The sequence below is a fragment of the Vicugna pacos genome, chromosome 29, assembly GCF_048564905.1.
Source record: "Vicugna pacos chromosome 29, VicPac4, whole genome shotgun sequence".
In the NCBI taxonomy this organism is placed as follows: Eukaryota; Metazoa; Chordata; class Mammalia; order Artiodactyla; family Camelidae; genus Vicugna; species Vicugna pacos.
This window is the reverse complement of record NC_133015.1, coordinates 20,071,152-20,086,137: the sequence shown is the minus strand read 5'-3', so window position 1 is coordinate 20,086,137 and position 14,986 is coordinate 20,071,152. Positions and strand designations below refer to the sequence as shown.

General features: G+C 41.3%; 1 long non-coding RNA gene across 1 annotated transcript; it reads left to right on the top strand.

The window, feature by feature from the left end:
• The first annotated feature begins 286 nt into the window (after positions 1–286).
• On the top strand, positions 287–4,293 carry LOC140690205 (uncharacterized). The gene is made up of 3 exons (XR_012065385.1): positions 287–330; positions 2,774–2,821; positions 3,731–4,293. It is a non-coding gene; the product is annotated as an uncharacterized lncRNA (long non-coding RNA).
• The last annotated feature ends 10,693 nt before the right edge of the window (positions 4,294–14,986 follow it).

Genomic DNA, 14,986 nt, shown 5'->3' with positions numbered 1-14,986 from the left:
CCTTAAAAATTAATTTCCTTAATTTTTTAATGTACAGAGACTCCTCATATTCAGCATCTCATTTAATCTCACCAAAACCATGTGCACATAAATAACTTCTCCCTTTTTAAAACGAGCAATTTCAGCGAGGTTGAGTAACTCGTGTTTGGTCACCGGGTACGCTGGAAAAACAGGTCCTCAAAAGTAGGCCCTGCCGGGGAGGGTAAACATCCCTCCTACCTGCCTTAGGTTCTCCAGCTGGGCGCCCGTCGATGACACTGGCCAGAGACAGGTTAGTAAGAGACGGACGGAAGTTTGCTTGCATGCATTTACATATGGGAACACCCAGAGGTGAGTAGCTCAAAGCAGGGAGGAGTTGGAACCCGGGTTTCTGTATCAGCTTGGGTCAAAACAAAAGAAAAGGCACTTGGGGCATCTGAGCAGAGAAGGTGAGGCTCTGGGGAGGGGACCAGGAGAAGCATGGGGAACGAGGCCTGTTTGGTGGCGTTGGTTCTACCTTTCTCAGCACATCGTATCGATTTCTTCTTAACATGATCATAAAGGACCACAGGTCCTTTTAGCAGTTTGCGATGTTTCTGTGGATATTATTTCCTTTTTGGATTGCTTTAAAATAATACATTTATGAGACATTAGTTCTGAAAGGCATGTCAGTGATTTTCCCCTACTGAATCCCTCCCCTTCTTGATGGGAAAACAGGATCCAAGAAATTAAGGGGCTCGGCAGCAGCTACAAGTGAATAAATGGCGGCGCTATTCTTGTGTCTGGGCTTTGCCTCAAATCGGGTCCTCCCGCCGCTGCACAGGAACCAGATGCTAACCACATCCAAACAAACCCCATTTAATTCCACATGGTATTACATGTGATCTGTTGTTAAAATGGGTTATTATCCAACAAAAATGCTTATTCTCAATAAAACGCCTTAAAAGGAAACATCTGTTCCAGAAAAGGCTGTTTCTCTCTGCATGTATCAAGCAGCTTCTGGTGGCGTTCTTGGGTCTCTGGTGATTCAAGCTGGAGTCCAGGAGCTGGAGACAATAGAGAATTCCAAAACTCACATCGTCTGTGGCTGCTAAAGACCTGAACTTCCTCATCATCTAAGATTCTGTCAACCGTTTGTATGTTCTTGACTAAGATATTTGTGTGTGATGGCCCAGTCCAGCTGGAGAAACCTAAAAACCCTGATGGGCTGGGAATGCTGGAATGTCCTTGTGTTGCTGACTAACTGTAGTCAGCAGGCAGATTTTCTAGTTCTCTGATGGCAATGCCAGCCTAGAAGGTCATGGAGAGGCATTAGCAATGGAAAGATACACAAATATGAATTTCAAAACAAATAAAATAGATGGAGCAGCTTGACAACTGTGTGTTCTGAAACATATAAAAAGGGCTTCTCATATGTGTGAGTGATTGGAGCAGAGTTTGTGTCATTTTTAACCACATGGAGGAATCTCTCCCATGAGAATTTAATCCATTCCTACAGAGCTATCATCTTTTTATGATAACCTAGTGAGAGATTAGGAAGTGCGGGCTAATGGCAATCTGCTTGCCTTGGTTTATAAATTACACACAAATAATCAAAAACAATTTTTTCCTTTGAGTCAGCTAGTTGGTTGGAAGAAGGAGATAAAGTTCATGCATCTGTTCCTCCTCGTCCTAGTTCTGTAACTTTAAGTATGTTGTTTAATATTTCTGAGCCTCCATTTTCTAATCTGTAAAATGGAATTTCCTATTTTCTCACACGATTGTTCAGAAAATATATTTTTCAATGCTTTCTAAATGGCCATATATTTTTTAAAATAACATTTATATAAAAGTTGCTCAGATCATTGAGGAAAGTTTTCACCAAGCTAGTTTCAAGGTGGGAACATTCTTATCTCCCTAAAGTAAATATGGTAAATGTGAAATTTTGTGTGTGTGTGCATTTAACCCATCTTTTGCTAGGCAAACTTTTAGTATTTTAAGTATCTTCGTAACTGAGTTAGTCTATTAATGGTGGAGTGGAAAAATAAATGAGATCCTTGGTCAGATGCTTAAAAAATGTGGAGTGGCTGACTTCACACTTTTGAAAATAATTTTGGGGAAGCTATTCTGCAAAGAGAAGGCCAAGGAGCTCTCTGATGATGCCAGGCCAGGAGAGAGTGCTTCTAGGCAGTTAGAACCTTCTTTCTTCTTTGTCTTTAAAATAAACATGAAGAGTGTGAGTGGCCACTGTTAAGACTGGACCTGATTCCCTGAGTGCAGCCTGACATGGTCTGGTTTAAGTAGTTGGTCCAAATGGGGAGGCTCCCTCCCTCGATCCCTCCTTCATGTGTCCCTCCCTCCCTCCCTTTCTCCCTCCTTCCTTCCTTCCAATGGCATGATCATCTGCTCTGTGTAATGCTACTACAGCCTGGGGACACGATAAGAAAAAAGAAGCACAAAACATCCTCATGGAACTCACATTCTAACAGAAGGACAGACATTAGCTATTCATCTTACTGGTAAAACCAGTGAGTACTCTGCTTTTGAAGCTTACTATTCCCGTTGACACAATATTGTGACTACAAAGATTTAGAAAGTCTTTATTGGAATGAGTCAAAAATGTTCTTTATCTTCTCTGTCTGTATTGTCCAAAAAGCTGGCTTACTAGCTGACTTCTCTGATTGTTGGAGTGGGGTCTGCTCTAATCCATCATTGTAAGCTTGCAATTCTGCCTCTACTGGACAGGCTTAATTCATAAAAGCCTTCACAAATTCCTCACTGTAATTATTTTTTTGTTTGTTTTGAATATTTATAGGGAAGTAAAGCAACCAAAATTGCATATCAAACCAGCCGTCTGAAGTACGTAAGTGCTTAATTAATATAATACTTATAATTACTTTCCTCCATTAAAAACTGGCATTTGAATATTTGAGTGTATGGTTTAAAACCCCTACGTTTTAATAAAGTACTTCAGTCCTATAAATTTAGTACACTAATGTTTTATATGTTTCCTTCTACCCAACCATAATTATAGGTTTATATGCTTCTGAGCTCAGAAATCCATTTTCCCTCTAGTGTTTGTTAAATGTTGCTGGAGAATGAATTGGAAGGGCATGGGTTTCTGAGATGGGTGGGTCCTCCAAGGGGACCCTGAGCCTCCATTTGAATAAGCAAAGGAAGGGGCTGAGAAGGATGCGGGGCAAGCACTTTGCTGTTACTACCTCTGGGGAGTGGAACGGAGGTAGGAAACACTACCTACTTGACTTAATTTTTTTAATTGGTGGGTTTACAATTTGTTTTTTACTTGCGTGTGTGTTAATAATGATTTTTAAGCAATCTGCCCCTCTTCCCACTCCACAGATGGTAACAAGTCTTTCCTTCGCTTTCCCTGCATCACTAGCTATCGCGGGCGCCTGGCTCTTTGAGGCTTCAACCCTGACCTCTCTGTAGGTGCCTCCCAAGCCTGCCTCTTTCGGTTTCTTTCTCCTGAGTCTCCCTACGTTTACACCAGACATTTTGATCCAGGTAACCCACAGTCACCTTGAATACAATACACCCCTAAGCCCAGCATTCCTTCAGTCAGAACTTGGTTTATCGCCCACATTTATTTATTTATTTATTTGCTAATAGTGTCACCATCCTTTTATTCACTCGAATTTAAAACATTTTCCAGGTCGTATTAATGCTGGATTGCTCTGGCCAGACTACCCAACGTCAAGTAACATTGGTCCAATTCTGTTCCTTTTCCCATAAAACCTGTTCTGTGTTTCAGACCCTCACTGCTGTCTGCTTGGCGCAGTTCTCTGCTCTTCTGCCTCCTCACACTGCCGAATCTGCAATCTGTCCTCCGCACCACAGCCCGGGAGCCACCCTCTCCCGCGGTGTGATCATTTCAAACATCTCCCCTCCTGGTCTCCAGCTCAGAAACTTCTCTTCTTCTCCAGGAGGAGAGCAACCAGGGCAGAAGGTGCTGAGTTTAGTCTGGGGTAAAATATGATGCTTCAGGGAAGAAAACAGGCTCTGAACTCCTACTTTCTGGGTATGAACATTAGCCGTGTCCCTTCCCATCTGGAGAAATGCAGACGAGTTTCTTAATCCTCCTGTGCTCTAATGTCCTCATTTTAACAACATGATAAAATCATACCTGCCTCATAGGATTGTGCTGAGGATTAAATGACATGCTGTAAACAGAAAGTCGCGGTTTCCGGCAGGTTTTAGCTGTTAAGAGTAATTTCCTTCGTGCACACTGGCTTCTTCCAAGCTGATTTTATTTCTTGAAGGCTGTACCTTCCATACTTTTCCATCTTTGTTGCTTTGCTTATTCTGGCTTTTCTTTCCCTCATTCCTACATATCTTTGCACATCCAAGTCATACTTCTCAGGGTCCACCTCAACTGCCACTTCTTCCAGGAAGCCCTCTGGATTGCCCTGTGGTCCTGTGATCTGTCTCCTCAGCTCCTATCACCCTTCATTTATAGAAGGTTGTCCCTTTTAGAACAAACCATTTTCAACCTTGTGTTCTGATTTCTTCTACATAGGCCTTGCCCTGGCAATAATGGTTCCTATCTCTATGACTTTTATTCATACACTAGCCCAATTCTTGAGAGAATTCTGAGGTTACACTGTAAATATTATAGGTAGCTGCTGCTTTTAATTTTTATGCATTTGGATTTGGAGTTGGGAATACAGTTGATTTCTTTGTGTTTAATAAATCACACTTGCATCCATAGAGACATGGGTTTATTTGTAGTTTATTTGTTCAGTAGTAATTAATTATATCAACAAATCTATTGCATTGTCTCCTTCCTGCTCCTTGGGGAAAATTATTCAGCGGTAAACAAGAATACTTGAAATCAATACTGCTTTCTAGTTCTAAAAGAAAATGTACGTTTTTAAAACTGAGTAAGAATAGGTCTCTTTTTTTACACACACACACAGGACATTCTTCTTGATAATTCTTAACACTTAATTCTGTTTTGATTTCTTGCCTCAGTAGCATTTCCACGTGTTCTACATGTGGAATATGGCTTTGTTAAAAAGGCTTCATTTCTACTAACTAACATGTTCCAGAATTTTTTTTTTTTATTATTACAAAACAAGCTGGAATAAACCCAGAGCATTTACCAAGAAACACTCCTTGGTCATCTTTTTCCCTGAGGAGGGTAGACATGGATTACAGCACTAAAAACAGGAAATACTTTGAAAATTGCTGAAAATCAGTGTGGGAAAATAATCACAGAAAATATTATTCTTTTAAAAATGTTTCTGAAGAGCATGCTTTAGGGGAAAAAATGATAAAAATATTATTCTTCCTTTGGAAGGATAAACTTACCCTAATAAATGCAAAGTCTTTTTTTTCCCCCTTGTGGTATAAGGAAAGATCAGTTATAAACTGATACACCTGGTGGTTAAAGACAGGTTTTCCTATGAGACCTGTGCCACAGTAAGTATTATAATGCACGGACATCTGATGTCGCCACTGCTCACCTCTGCGAACGCTTCTCTCCTCCTGCATCTGGGAAGCTCTAGCCTGCGCTTGCCCGAGCAGCAAATATTTCTCTTGCTTCTTTCGCATTTTCCCAAGCAACTGCTCTCATCTAGATGCACGAACAAGTTTCCTTTTTCCCAAAATTAGAATTTGCAATGTTCAAAGATTTGTATAACAAGGTTCTGCAGAGTTTGAGAAAAGCCGGGACTAGTTTCTTGGAGAATCATCATAAACAGCATTTTTCTAATCTCCAGCCTTCACCTAATAGCTTCGCCGATTCAGACAGATCCATTTAGCGGTTCTGGGCTGCACCTGCGGTCTGTGCCGTGTGTCTGGTGGGTCACAATGTAGCTTACTGTGTCCTCCTCTCCTTCCTGCCAACAGTAATGTTGTCTATCATATGTTTGACGCTAGGCATATATTTAAAACAAGAGGAAATGCATACAAACAGGTATATGGCCATTACAATGAGCTTACGTTGAGATCATGTCTGGCCATCTCCAGAACTAGTGAACCCCCTCCTACGGAATATAGTAAACATTTAAAGCTCTTTGGAAAGATGTGAGAATGACTTGAATAGACTGCCCCTCAAGGCAAATGAGTTTTCAGTTTCAAGTCCGTGAGGCACCTCTGATGGACATATGATTATCCTGACCCTGCAGATTGCTGTACTAACCATTCTACTAGAAGTGTGTCACTCAAGTGCTTTAGTTTTAGTAAGCATATATATTTGTGGAGAAACAGTAACTAGTAGGAAGAAAACCTATTAAGATAAGGCTTCTAAATTTTCTTGTAAAATCTACTCAATGCTCAGCAGAGGTCAGTAATGAAGCATGGCAGAAAAAGAGAAAGAAATTAAAACATAAATATGAAGAATTTGGGAACATATTAAAGTTTTTACCTAAGATTCTTGCAACTAAGCTAAAGATAGATCTTGGTTTAAAATTATTCTCAAAATCTTGGTGTATATATATTTAAAGTTTTTACCTAAGATTCTTGCAATTAAGCTAAAGATAGATCTCGGTTTAAAATTATTCTCAAAATCTTGGTGTATATATATTTGAAATATTGTACGTACCTTTGTTTTGTTTTATTTTTGTTTTTTGGGGGGGAGGTCATCTTTATGGAAGCATCATTTACATTCAGTAAAATGCACCCCCTTTAAGGGAATAATTCGGTGGTTTTGACGAATGCATATACCCATGAAATTACCATGCAGTCAAGATACAGAACATTTTCATCACCCCTAGAAGTTCACTTGGGCCCTTCCTCATTTATTCCTGACACCCCCCCTCCCCAGCCCAGGCAACCACTGACCTGCTTGCCAGCACTGCTGACCAGATTCCTTCTTTCTAGAGTTCATGTAGATGCGATTGTATTTTACCTCCAATTTTGTATCTTAAGTAAGATTATAAATGTGATAGGAACCCCATCCATTAAATTATGGCAAAAATCCTACATGAAAGGCATGATGAGTTTTTGATAGGAATGATTTCCTCTGAATTCTAACTTTAGGATTCTATTAAAAATTTTTTAAACTAAATATTCTATCTTGCTAAAATAGTTCTCTAACCCAAAAGCAGTATTTTTCTTTTCCATAAGTAAAATGATTTTGTAAAAGTTCTATTAATATTTTAATAGGTTTGATGTTTTCCTTCTCATTTTCTGTTTCTGATGAAGAAATCACATGGTTACTTTAGCATCCAAGTTGGTGCTTATTTTTGAAGCGAACAGTCATGGCTGTTTACAGAGCAGGTGTGGATTAGAGATAAACAGAGTATTTTGGAAGGATTCCCAGCTACAGTACATGAAAAACATTTTTAAACAAGCCCTGACATCTCTTAAGAGATGTTGCTTAAAAGTGAAGAAACATATCCTAGCAACGGGTCAGGTACATGATTACATGGCCTGTCCTCGAAGTGAACGACTTTGATGAAGAGGTAGGATTTAAAAATTTGTGTGTCTCAACCTACGCACATATTTCCTCTCTACATATTCCAGCTTTAATAAATCTGGAATATTGGCTGTTACCTGTTTCAGGAGTGTTTAGACAATTGAATCTTGAGAAGGAACGACAATGTGTGTCTCACGTTGGATGTAATTGTAGACTCATTCTAAATTTCTTTCTCAGCAAAGTTGTGTATCTTTTACCTCCAATCGCTTTGGCTCACCTTAATAAATGATTACAGAAAAAATATAAAAAGTGTGCATCTGAACTATTAGATCTTGCATTGTTTTGTCACCATTTGCCAAAGACTGTCATTCAGGGTACAGGATGGAGGGTCAGTGGCCTCCCTAAGCTCAGAACTATGAGTGACAACACAGTTCTAAAAAGTAATCAGCAAACGTGTCTGATTAACAGACCCCAGAGAAGAGTGTTTTCATGTGCTCATCAGAAGAACCCAGCTGAATCCTCTGGCCCCTCACTGCATATCAAAGCCTCCTTCAGTTAAACGACAGTTCTCAAAGCTAATCTGAAAATTCCAGCTTCCAAGAAAATGACCATTCCCAACATGGAATGTCAGAAATGCTGACACTGAGAAAAACAATGAAAACAGAAACGAAGGTTGAAATAGACCACTGAGACCCTGGATGACAGAAACGTCCAGTAAAATGTAGGCAGTAGAAGGTGGCAGTCTGTGGGTAAGGCTCAACAGAAAAAGACCAGTGCTCAGTTCAGAGCATACGTCCTGATCGCAGTTTGCAAGTGAACACTCAGGAGGGAGCCCACTGCCCGGAGAGAGGGCTGGTGACCTGGGAAGGGCAGAAGGGTGATTTCCACGGCCACCGGTCACAACGGGCTGCCCCCGGCACAGCGGCTGAATCCAGGTGCACTGATTGTGACCCGGAAAGATTCGGGTAGAAACACAGCCCTAAGTGGCAGCAACAGCCATGAGGCAGTTAGTGGTCACACTAACTCCAGAACTCTGGAAATCTGGAAGGGTTTTGTTGTCATTTTTAGCCAGGACCCCAACCAGACAATGAATGTTCCCACTAACAGTAGCTTGAAATGACTATTATTTTCAAAGTATTTAGAAAATTAGCAAGGAGAATGTCACCACGGAAGAGGACTCTAGACTCAGGTCAAAGGGCACCCACTACAGACCAAATAAACAGACAAGGCTACTCCTGGGATAATAAATAACAATGAAATCAATCAGTAAAGAGCTCCCTGAAGGTTACTGTTGAGCATTTGCAGGTATAAAGGCCAAAACTTACTACAAATAGCAGTAAAGGTACGTGGAGAGAGGGTATAGCTTTGTGTCCAAGATAGTGTTTCATAATTATTTTTTCATTACATAAGTTATCTTTATCCACAGGTTTTTTTTGTTGTTTTGTTTTGTTTTGTTTCCCTTTAAAATATTCCAAGTGAAAGCACTGGTCTGAAGAACTCTTTTCTTGGAGAAGGGGCATGCAAGTTCCAGGCCTATGGTCCAGGTCACTGAGAAGTGGGTCAGTCCTCCGTGGGCTGTGCTGCATGGAACCCGGTGGGGAGGTGACCCAAGTAGTAGGTTCAAGGGGAAGAATTTCAAACAAAAATCAAGTGGACCATCCAGCCAATTAATTAGTTGTAGAGAGTGAGGTGGAGAGGATCCAGGTGTAAAGCAAAGGGACAGAATCCTAAGAAAATGAATGAAAGCAAGTGGATTCTGAGCAGTGGCTGGCTAGGGGTGCCTGAGGATGCCCTGAGCTGCAGAGACGGGCTGCAGCCTTGTTGTAGAGGACCGTGGACTCCAGGCACTGGTGGTGGTCTCAGGAGAGGTGCTGACGACCTGGACAGCATGGAGCATTTCAGTGATCTCTTGCTGGCAACTGACCCCAAGAAGGCAACAGTGATCGATTATTTCTCATGACTCTGCTGGTTTGCAGTGTGAGTGGTTCTTTTGATGGTGGATGGCTCTGCAAGGGGCCTCGTACGTCTGGCGGTTGGTGCTGGTTGTTGACTAGGGCAACTTAACTCTCCTCCATGTGGCTTCTCATCCTCCGAGAGGCTATACCCCACTTCTGCCGAATGCACTGGCTTCAGGCTTCCAAGGGAGCAAGAACAGTATTTAGAAAGTCTCTTAAGAACGAGGCTTTGTAATGAATAGGATGTAACTTACCTTGTGCTTTATTGGGCAAAGACACGTACAAAGTCAGTCCAGATTCAAGGAGGGCAAGAAATAGGTTTTCTCTTTTGATGGAAGGAGTGTGGACATTTAATACAGCAAGTTTTTGCTTAATATAACTTACTTCTTTGGGGAATATACATTATGCTACACAGATAATCCTGATTCTTTCTTCCTATTTTCTTGATATTCTATTGCCCTTTCAAAACTTGCTTTAATAAGCATTTATGATGTCCCTATTATATTCTAGCATTGAGCTAGATTTTGGGGATCTGATGGTGTCTAAAGCTAGCCACTGTCTTCAAGGAATTCTCTCTTTCTTACCTATAATATCAGAAGAACAGGCCCTGGGCGGCATAGGAAAGGGAAGAAAGACGACAGCTCAGAGCATCAGAGAGGGGTGGCAGGAGAGCCAGTGACACAGGAAGGTGGGCTGGAAGGGAAGTAGGATTACGTTCTCAGATTTCCCCCAAAACTACCTGTAAAGGAGAATCTCATTCTTCCAGACCTAAACTTAATTTTTCTTTTTCTCAGGAATAATCTGACTTCGAAGAAAGAAAAAGTCAATGCTGGGAGTTCTTGGTTCTAGAGCGAAGTCGTTTTAATGTCCTGGAATACCTCCTTGAGAAAAATAGTGGCCAGTGAGGTCCCAGAACAGGGGTCACCCATGCCACCTGCCAAACTCCATGTTAGTGCCGAGCCCTGCACCCAAGTAACTGTGCCCCAAGCCTTTGCGGCTGGAGCAACCTGATACCTACGTGGAGCGTGGCGGCTCCTGAGCGTGGTGGGGGAGGAGCCTCCTGCACCGGCGTGTCTCATTGGTGCAAATGTGCCATCTGTCACTTGTTTGGCTCACAGCTACCCTCCAAGTAGGCCAGCATGTGAGGAAGTACAGAAAACAGAGCCGGCTCTGTTCACCTCTTTGTTAAGCAGAGATGGCTGGCACGGTGCCCCCCACTCCACTCTAAACCACCAGGGCTTCACACAAGCAAAGTCTCAAAGTCTCTCAAATCTCATGCCTTCTGTTGTGTATCGAGGTCTTGAGAAAGTGGGCTATCAGCCGGCACAGTGGAGATTCAAGTGGGTTTATTGCTTTTTAAAAATAAGGTTAAAACTCTGATTATAATCATTTAAATAACCTTCTGTCTCCATAACACTCAGCTGTGGAAGGAGCAAAGTTTGGTGGACTTCCTTTGTGAACATTTGCAATATTTTCCTGAGGCCGATGGAGAATAAATAGCTTCATGACAGGTGCTCAGATCATGCATTTAACTGAATTATATCAGAAAAGACCTGGTGTATTTCGTGATCCACACGTGCACTCATGTACCCTGCTCTGAGGTCAGGATGGTCCTAAATGAATGTTCATCTCCTGTGAAACTGAGTGCATTTTCTGCAGCCTTTCAGAACATCTGCCAGTGCTACCCAAACAAATCCTGGAGTAATTAGGCGGTTCTAATGTAAATGTTTAATAGAGGCATGGGATTCTCCTCTGATTACTTTGCTGCTGCAGAGAAACAGGACCTAATTTGACATTAAGCCTGTAATTAGTGAATAGCGCTCTTCTGCTAGGGCAAACTAAATCCCTTGCATTTTGATAATGACTTGTATTCAGAATGGAAATCAAACTAAGCTGAAAAATCATAACTCTACCTTAAGGTAGCTCACTAAGTCCATCTCACATAGACTATTTACAAGAAGTGAATCTCAGTCACTGTGTGCTGGAGTTGACTTTGCTGGGGGAGCTGCAATTTAATTTTTTTGGTTTACGCTGCGCCCAAATGGCCCACTCCTTCCAGCTTATAAACTTATTTATATTTGTTGGTTGATTTATTTAAATGACATTATGGGGAACGTGAGTGTGTGCTACACAATCTAGGTATTTTATTTATTTGAGAGCGATGGTATAAATCATACAGACAGGCACTGATGCTCATCGTCATTTGAGCGTCTCTGTACAGAACAAAAAGACCCATCATGTTTTATTTTTGAAGTAGAAGAAGCAGGCTGGCCAGATAAGTGTCTCCAAGTCCCTGGTCATTTATTCCTAAGTGTCACTACAAGGGCTTTTGTGGATGACCAGGGAGGCTCTCTTCTCATGTATCTGGGCTGCAGGCAGAGGGCTGAGCAGGAGCTGCTGTCCCGTCCTGTCCTGTCCTGCAGTTACTGGTAATGACAGAACTGGAATAGCGCCTTGAGAAGGTGGGCAAGATCTCTGCAGAGAAGAGATGGAGGAACCGAGAGATCAGGGTGCTGTAGACCACAATGCATTTCAGGGTTTCAGGAGTTGCCCCTTCATCCCTGCTGATGGGGACACAGGGTCTGAGGGAGGAGACCTCTGTTCCACTTGTAATTCCTATTGATGGAGGAAGAGGCGTGTGTTCTGTCTTGGTCCTTAAGGACAGAAGAGGAACTTCAGGGGAAGCCTGATGTGCTCCACGTGACCAAGACTTTCTACCCTCAGTGGTAGGAATAGGGGGCTTCTGTGAGTGAGGCCTCATCCTAGTGCTCTGAGTCATTTAAGACTGGGATACTGAGCTCTACTTAAGCCAAAATTGCCCAGAATTTGAGTTATTCTTCAAATTCACAGGGACATACAATATTTAAGCTACTAGGAATCTAAGAAAACTTCAAGTTCAATCCCTTAGTTCCCCAAGAGAGAAAACTGAGGCTGAGAAGGATTAAATGCCTCAGCTAAGTTCCTTCTAATGATAGGAAAGGTTATAACTCAGCCATCCTGACTTCTAGCCCAGGATGTCCAGGTTCCAACTACCACATGTTGGCTTTTAGAAGTTCATATTTTTAATGTAAAAAATTCCAATCAGTAAGTACACAGACTCTTTATCACCCAAAGAGTTTTCTTTTAAAACTTGTGTTTTGATAACAGGCATAAAGAGTTGGCTTATATTTCAAGCATTTTTCAGAAAATATGAAAAATCTTTTCATGGATGTCATGAGCATGTGTTCAGGAGGATGTTCTTCTAGGACACAAAGGCTGGGGATAGAGTGTGAAGTTGAGGTTTCCATGGAGACTGTGCCTTAAGAAGATCTTTTAAATCCTGAGGGTAAAGTAACCCCTGTCTTTCAATATCCCTGGAGGTACGAAACATACCAGGCCGGCTGGCAGGATTCCTGCATCGTACAGCTGTGTCTCTTTATAACTCTCTTTTGAGGAGCTGTTTCCTGGGTGACTTGGGGCTCTGTGTCACCTAGTGAGAACCACAGTATATTACTTCCCTTTGGAGACATCTGGATAGTTATATTGTTGGAATTCTCTATATATTGTATCTTTCATACACAAAAATCCCATCTTTTCATTGTTAGAATACTTTCTTTGAAGATACTGTGGGGTAAAGACAGATACAACATATCCAAGAATACAAGGATTACAAAACATCAGGTGGAAAATTTTATGTGTGATACCTTGTAACTACAGTTGCCCTATGGACAATGAGGTTGATGGCGGTGCCTATACAGGGTACAGTCAAAAACCTGCTTATAATTTATAGTCAACCCTCCAAATTCAGTTTTTGTGTACCCACAGTCCCTCCACATCCTCAGTTCATGATCTTCTCTGACTCAACCAACCGTGGATCATGTGTATTGTAGTATTTACTATTTTAAAAAAATCTCCTTATGAATAGACTCACACAGTTCAAATGCATATTGTTCAAGGGTCAACTGTAATAGCTTTATTGACAATACATATGTCAGAAGATTCATCCATTTAAAGTATAAAATTCTTGGCTTTTAGTATATATAATATTTAGTATAATACTTAGTATATTAAAGAGTTGTGCAATGATCACCACTACTTTATATTAGAACACTTGAATCGTACCCAAAAGAAACCTCATACACATTAGCATGCCCTCTCCATGTCCCCTCTTCCCAGCTGATGGCAACTGTGAAACTTTTTTCCCTGTAGATTTTCCTATTCTGAGCATTTTATATGAATGCAGTTATACAATAGGTGGCCTTTGTGACTGGTTTCCTTCACTTAGCATAATGTTTTCAAGCACATCCATGTTGTAACAGTACTTCATTCCTTTTTTATGATTTACTAATATACCATTGCATGGATATACCATATTTGGTTTATCCATTGATAGACATTTGGGTTGCTTCTACTTTTGGCTATTGTGAGTAGTGCTACTATGAACATTCTTTATAAATTTCTGTTTGAATATCTGTTCTTTAATTCTTTTGGTGAGTATATGCAGAAGCAGAATTGCTAGAACATTCAGTATTTTTATATAATTTCCTAAAGAACCCTAAACTGTGTGTGCTTGGGAGTCCTGAGCTGACACAAAGGAGGTCCAGCTACTTTGAAGCTACCATGCATGAAGGACCATGTGAAGATACTATAGAGATGGAGATGTTCAAGAAGTCCCAACTCCTCCAGCCCAGCTGTTTGAGTGATTCCAGTCGAAATTTCAGACATGTGAGGAATGAGCTTTCAGATAATTCCAGCTTTTAGTCTTTGGACCTCTTCACCTGACACTGCTCCTGTCAAGTCACATCCAAACTGCATATTAATGAAGAAAATAAATGTTCTTGTTTTTTAAGCCATTAAAAAGGAGGGAGGTTTTTCATGCAGAAATAGATAACTAGAATAAATGCTGTAATCTCTAAACCAGCAGGGCCTAGAGTCTCTGGGATAGAAGGCAAACATTTTGTGAATGGGTGATTAGATGTACTCATGAATGGTACAACTTCCGCTTCCACCCCTTGGATCCTGGACCTGGGCGTTCTAGCTGTGGAAGAAAGAATACCATACAACACTTGGTAGTTCAGATAATTCCCTGTTTCCTGTAAGAGAGAACAAAATGTTTACAGATATAGCTTTCACTGTAACTGAGGACTGACTGGGTCATCCCAGTGCTCTATAAAGCCAGCTACTTCTGGATGGCGGGGTTTATGTGAATTCCACAAGCATTAACCCACACCATGTCTTTCACTGTAAAGGGAAGTCCTTAGTCATAAGCAATGCTGTAGGCAGCACTGTAATTTTGCACAAGATGTTTATTTCTTTTGTAGAGGGTGGTGCTGGCGCTGCTGTGAGAGGCGTGCAGATCAAATCCAAATCCAGAATGAGTGTCTATTCCATCAATTACCAATGACTGCGCCTTTCATGGTGGAAGAGGTCCAACAAAAAGGATCGGCAAATAGCTGCTTAGTCATCTTGAAGCAAGGGACCTTATCAAAACTCAAAGTTAGTCACTACTTCTGGCAAATTGTATACTTGGCAGAGGCTCTGGCCGGACAAGCAAGTTGTTGATCCGTTTGGAACTTCCATTCCTGTGCTCTTGGCCCCTTCTCTCACGATTCTGTTGAATAAGTAGGTAAAAGGGAGTATGCTGAAGAGGAGGCTGCGAGAGAGGATAATTTGTCTGCCTGACTGTCTGCAGTAGTGACCTTCTGGCAGGCAT